The sequence below is a fragment of the Phascolarctos cinereus genome, unplaced genomic scaffold, assembly GCF_003287225.1.
Source record: "Phascolarctos cinereus isolate Bilbo 61053 unplaced genomic scaffold, phaCin_HiC Scaffold_9;HRSCAF=440, whole genome shotgun sequence".
NCBI classification, from domain to species: domain Eukaryota; kingdom Metazoa; phylum Chordata; class Mammalia; order Diprotodontia; family Phascolarctidae; genus Phascolarctos; species Phascolarctos cinereus.
Window position 1 is genome coordinate 99,345,725 of NW_027556402.1, and position 6,000 is coordinate 99,351,724.

Genomic DNA, 6,000 nt, shown 5'->3' on the forward strand with positions numbered 1-6,000 from the left:
AGAGTTGTGTGTGGGAGGGCATCATCTAAGGAGAATTACTCTATTTGTTAACTTCCTATGTTAACTAAATATTCTTAATAACTTTGTGCTAAGCTGAGTGGTTTCTATATGCTGAAGGAACACATGTACTATCAGTCCCCTTTAAATATTAGCACCCTGAGGTAAAGCCCTGATTAAAACATCTTCCTTATGACTGTGGTTATGGGGCTCTTGCTATCTAGGACAGTCCTGGAAAGAAAGGCTTTTTTCTCTGAGTAATGCCACTATATGTGTGTGTATATGTGTGTGTGTGTGTGTGTATGTATATGCATATGTATATATTTGCAGGTTATATATATATATATATATATATATATATATATATATACATATGTACATGTATATACACATACATACATACATATACATATATACACATACATATACACACACATATATACATATATATACACACACATATATATATAGAACATATATATATATAACATATATATATTTTTTTTTTTGCAGGCCCCAAAACCTTCTTATAACATAGTTCAACAATTAAGTTCAATCAATAACCGTTAAGTGACTTCTACATGCAATGCATTGTGCTAAGTATTAGAAATTCAAAGACAAAAATAAAGCAGTCTCTGATCTCAAAGACCTTATATTCTGCCTGGGGGAGATAAAATATTTAAATTTGCAGGTAATGAGAGTTGTAGTAATTAAATTCTGATTTAAAAAAAAGAAGAAGAAACTTGAGAGATGAAAGGAAGAAAAAGAAGTGAGAGAATGGGGACAAACTGTGTCTATTTTGAGGGGACATCATCAAACAAGATAAATAAATCTCAGATTGTCTTGACTAATATAGGATGTCAGACTACAAGTCATTCTTCCACAAGGCAGGTATATTTCTTCAATGCTTTCTAATATCCAACAATCCTTTATTAAGCTTTTTATTTCATTATTTCATATATCAGGTCAGCAAAACATTCAGGGCAACAATCCTATTTTTCCCTTCATGTTTAGAATGAACAAAGAAAGAACAATGTATTCAAATGTATTTCTATCACTGATAGTCTTTTATAAATAGAACCTATTGATCAATGTTATTTCAGAGGGAAATTTGGAGATGAAAAAAAGTCAGAGACAACACAATAACCTAAAAAAGTCAATCTTTAGACAGTCAGCCTTCTAGTGTGTTTTTCTCTTTTAAAGTTCATTCAATTATAAATAGATTTATTAAATAATTGATCTAATTTAAATTATTAAATATCTGAAAGGACAAACAATGTTAAACCCCTGAATGAAAGTTATTTGTACCTAGAGCTTATATTTCTATACCACACTGGATTTCTGTGAGGAAAGTGTTTTATAAACTCCAAAGTGCCATATAGAATTATGGTCCCAGTAGTTGGAAGGGACTTCAAAAGTCACCTAGTGCAACTCCCAACAAAAGTATATGTTTGTGTACATTTATATAGAACTTTAAGGTTTGGAAAGCATTTTACTAAATTATCTCATTTGATAAAAGTTTTGTAATTAGGTATGGGCAGCTAGATGGCATAGTGGATAGAGTACAAGGCTTGAAGTCAGGAAGATTCAAGTTTCTAAGTTCAAATCTGGCCTCAGACACTTACTAGCTATGTGATGCTGGGTAAGTCACTTAACCCTGTTTGCCTTAGTTTCCTAATCTGTAAAATGAGCTGGAGAAGGAAATGGCAAACCACTCCAGTACCTTTGAGAAGAAAACCCCAAAAGTGGTCATAAAAAGTCAAACATGACTGAAATGACTGAACATCAATAACAACTGCAATTAGGTATAGTTGAAGAAATAGCCTCATAGTTGACAACTGATTTACCAAAGTTCACATGGCTAGCAAATGCCTAAGGTTAATATGAATTATACTGTGCATCAAAAGTTTCCTCTGTCATTCTTCTCAAAAAGGATAATGCAAACTACTTACCTACACTTCTTCTCCACCCACTTACAGAATCTCAGAATTGAAAGAGACCTCAATGACCATCTAATCTACCCTACAGATGCCTAGAAATGAAGAGATGGCATGGAACAGGACAAACAATGCAAATTAAAGGATAAATGGGAATGGTAACCACACCAGTATAACAGTAGCCTGGGGTTAGGGTGGGGAGGGGGAAGGGGCCAAAAAAAAAACCCAAAAAAGCATGAAGGCTGAGTCCAAGCAATGTGATTCAGGAAATAGCTACCTAGTAGGTGGATGAAGTATAAAGGCTGTAATCAAAAGCTGAGTTGGAGAATGTAATGGAAAATGATTCAGTTAAATTCAACGGTTGAGGCTAAATTTAAAAAAAAAAACAACAACTGGGGAAAGTAGTTATAAGATCATCACTAATGTTCTATTTTTATGACTTGTAAAATAGACCTGACTGGATTCTCATGGATTATTCCAATGGAGGTCTGTCAAGTCCTGTCAAGCTTGGGTGTGGGGAAATTTTGTGAGGGTCCAGTAATCTGTTGTCTGAGGAGCAATCTAGCTTTACTGAGTAAAGTTCCTTGATAGAATTTTGACCACCAGGTGACACATATTTTTGGTCATAGCTATGAATTAATATGATTTACTAGGACATGGAGAATTTGTGCATCATTGGTGGAGGCAACATCCACACTAATGAAATCAAGATAGCTTGCATCAGATCTCTTTCTCATTAAGTCACATTTTTCTTCCCTCAGCAGAAAATCTGGATTCCTCGTTTGCTGAGAACGAAGACCCTCTGTAGTGAGCCTTGTCTTTTTTCCCCCCTGCCCTACATTTTAAAATCCTTTAAATCATTCTCCATTTTCTCCTTTTTTGATACAATGTCTGACAAAGAAGGCCCTTTTTCTTGCCAAGGCAAAGATATCCTTATCCCTTGTTCCCAGTCCTTATTATCTCCTCAGAGAACTTGCCACTTTGATCATTTCCTCCCTCTAATCTTCAATCTCTTTATCTACTGGCACCTTTCCTCCTACCCAGGTGTCTTCCATACTTAAAAACCTTTCACTTAATTCTGCCAAACCCTCAAGCCGTCATCTGATATCTCTCCCCTCCTTTCACAGTTAAACTTTTAGAAAAAAGGGATCTAGACTTCTTGCCTCCACTTCCTCACCTCCCAGTCACTTCTCAGACCCTTGCAATCTGACTTTTTGATCCTACCAATCTGATGATAAACTGCTGTTTCCAAAGCTGCCAATGAATTACCTCTCCCTCTCCACTTCCTTCTCTTCTCCCTCTTTCCTTCATCTTCCTCTTCCATTTTATTCCTATCTGAAACGTGTGGTAAACATTAACAACCAAACCACACAAGAAATCAGTCGATCAACAAACATCTAGCAAATTATTAGTATGTGCTATCCCTGAAAATACAAAGAATGAAACAATCACTATTCTTGAAAAGCTAATATACTGTAAGAGACAACCAATACGTACAAGTGACTGCTTATTTTATATAAATTTATATACTTGTCTCCCATATTAGAATATAAACTCCTTGAGAGAAGAAATTCTTTCCTTCATTGTATTCCCAGTACCTGCTTCTGTATCTCATTATCTATCTATCTATCTATCTATCTATCTATCTATCTATCTATCTATCTTTATAGCTTAATATCACATATGTGTGTTCCAGAAAATTGTCATGCAGGATAATTAATTTTCTTTCAATAAACGTATTTTTTTTTTTTGCTTTTTTGGTGAGGCAATCAGTGTTAAACGACTTGCCCAAGGTCACACAGCTAGTGAGTATAATGTGTCTGAGGCCAAATTTGAACTCAGGTCCCCCTGACTCCAAGGCCAGGGCTCTATCCACTGTGCCACCTAGCTGCCCCAATAAGCATTTGTTAAGTGCCAATCATGTTCCTGGCACTAGAAATACAAAGACAAAAACAAAATAATTCCTTCCCTAGAGGAACTTACATTCTAAAACATGATCCAAAATACCACAAATGTTGTTTACATAAAGTTAAAGCAAATTTAAGACACTTTTCTTCCTTATTAGATTGCAAGATTGCCTAATATGCGTGTGCGTGCGCGTGTGCACACGCACACACACACACCCCGGCAGAATTACTTTAGCAATTTTAATTTATTGCTGATTTGAAGTTTGCCTAATTTTACCCATAACTTTAAATATGATTCACATTCTTTCTGCAAAGAGATACCAGACATTAATGTTCAGAGCCATTTACTATTGACCTATTCAATAAGGCTTTCTTTCCCTTGGTAGTAAATCTTTTATACAGCTTAAGAACATTCTTAATAAACAAAATTGGAAAAATAAAAGTGGGTCTTCAAAGCTTTAAATATGTTACATGAGAGCTTAATGATAAACACAGGTGTACACATGCATGCACATATTCACATATGCATGCACACCACCAATGATAACAACCATCACCACCACAACTTTAGCCAATGGCAGATCCTACTAAAATGCAAAAAATGAAAAGTAAGCCTACTACAAAAGTTATTTTAGCTGAACTCCTCAACCATGGCCAAGGTATATAACTGCTCTCAATCTGTTTCTCCATTTGTAAACTGAGGCAACAATAGCTGTGGTACACTTTGGACAGAGTTGTAGGAGGCTTAGATGAGATAATGTGTGTGTAGAGCTTTGTCTACTTTAAAGCACTATATAAATGTTAGATGAAAGCATCATTATCACCACCATCATCATCATCAAATCAAAGAGAATTTAACTTCTACAAAGAGAGGGAAAAGGGCCTTTCTCTTTACTTTGAGTCACCATTTTTAGAGCTTTAGCTTTTCCATTAAATTTAAATACAAATAAAACTTGTTAGTACCAAACGAATTAGTTATTCCTCCCTCACCCTGCCCTGCCCCAACAATACATTTGCAATGTGCTTTACAAATATTATCTCATTTATTCTCATAACAACCCTGTGTGATAAGTGCTATAATTACCCCCCATTTTGCAGTCAGGAAACTGAGACAGACAGGTTAAGTGACTTGCCCATTGTGGTACGACTAGTTGAGTGTCTGAGGCTGGATTTAACCTCTTCTTTCTGACTTCAGGTCTAGAGCTCTATCTACTCTACCACCTAGGGTACTCGAGAAAAGGTCAATATCCGAAGTACTAATTAAAAAAACAAAAGATTGCCTAACAAGTTGGAAAATGTTCCATGAAATATGCAAACAAGGGAGCATTAACATTTACATCTTAAAATAAATATTGATTGTGATTGAGATTGAGATCAGTAATGAAACTGTGGCATAGTCCTTTTGAGTGATGGCAGTGCAGCTTGTGGTGAATTGGAAGTGGTTCATTGATAAAGATTTTTATTGTCTTCCTTTTCCTTTTGCTTTGGGAGATGGTGACAGACATGGGCCTTTCAGGGACCTTTTCTGATGTTCAGAATGCACTTCTTCCTCACTTTGGCCCCTTGGAGTTCTCAGCTCCTTTCATAGCTCAGCTAGGGAGATGTCTATTAGTCTTCTTTTGGCCTTTTCTGTTCTAGGTTATTGATGCTCTCTGCTCTATTCCTTGGTATTTGTGAATATTTTGTACTTGCTTCTTTAAATAAATGTCATATCTCCCAATAGAACTTAGCTCCTTGAAGGCAGAGACTATTTTATCTTTGGTTTTGTATCCCTTGACTTAACATAGTACTTGGAACACAGGTGATTAATGGTAAATGTGCGTTGATTTAAATTCTCATTGGTTCTCTAATCACATTCAGTTATGTATTTTCTTTCTTATCTATACTGCTTGCTTTTATTTGAGCATGTAAATGGGCATTTCTTATTTCTAGATATAAATTTGGATCGTGGGTAAACTTTTAAAATATTATGGAATCAACCTTCAGGGGGTCTATAATTCCTGCCACTTCACCTTTAAACACTGTCTTAATCTGCTTCCATAATACAATCTCCTAAGGATTGCCAGCGTCCCACTTCCAATCATTCTGGTATTTCTGCTTCTTATTTCTCTCCTTCAGTTTGTCTAATGTCATATTTCATGGTAGAATAGCAATGGAAA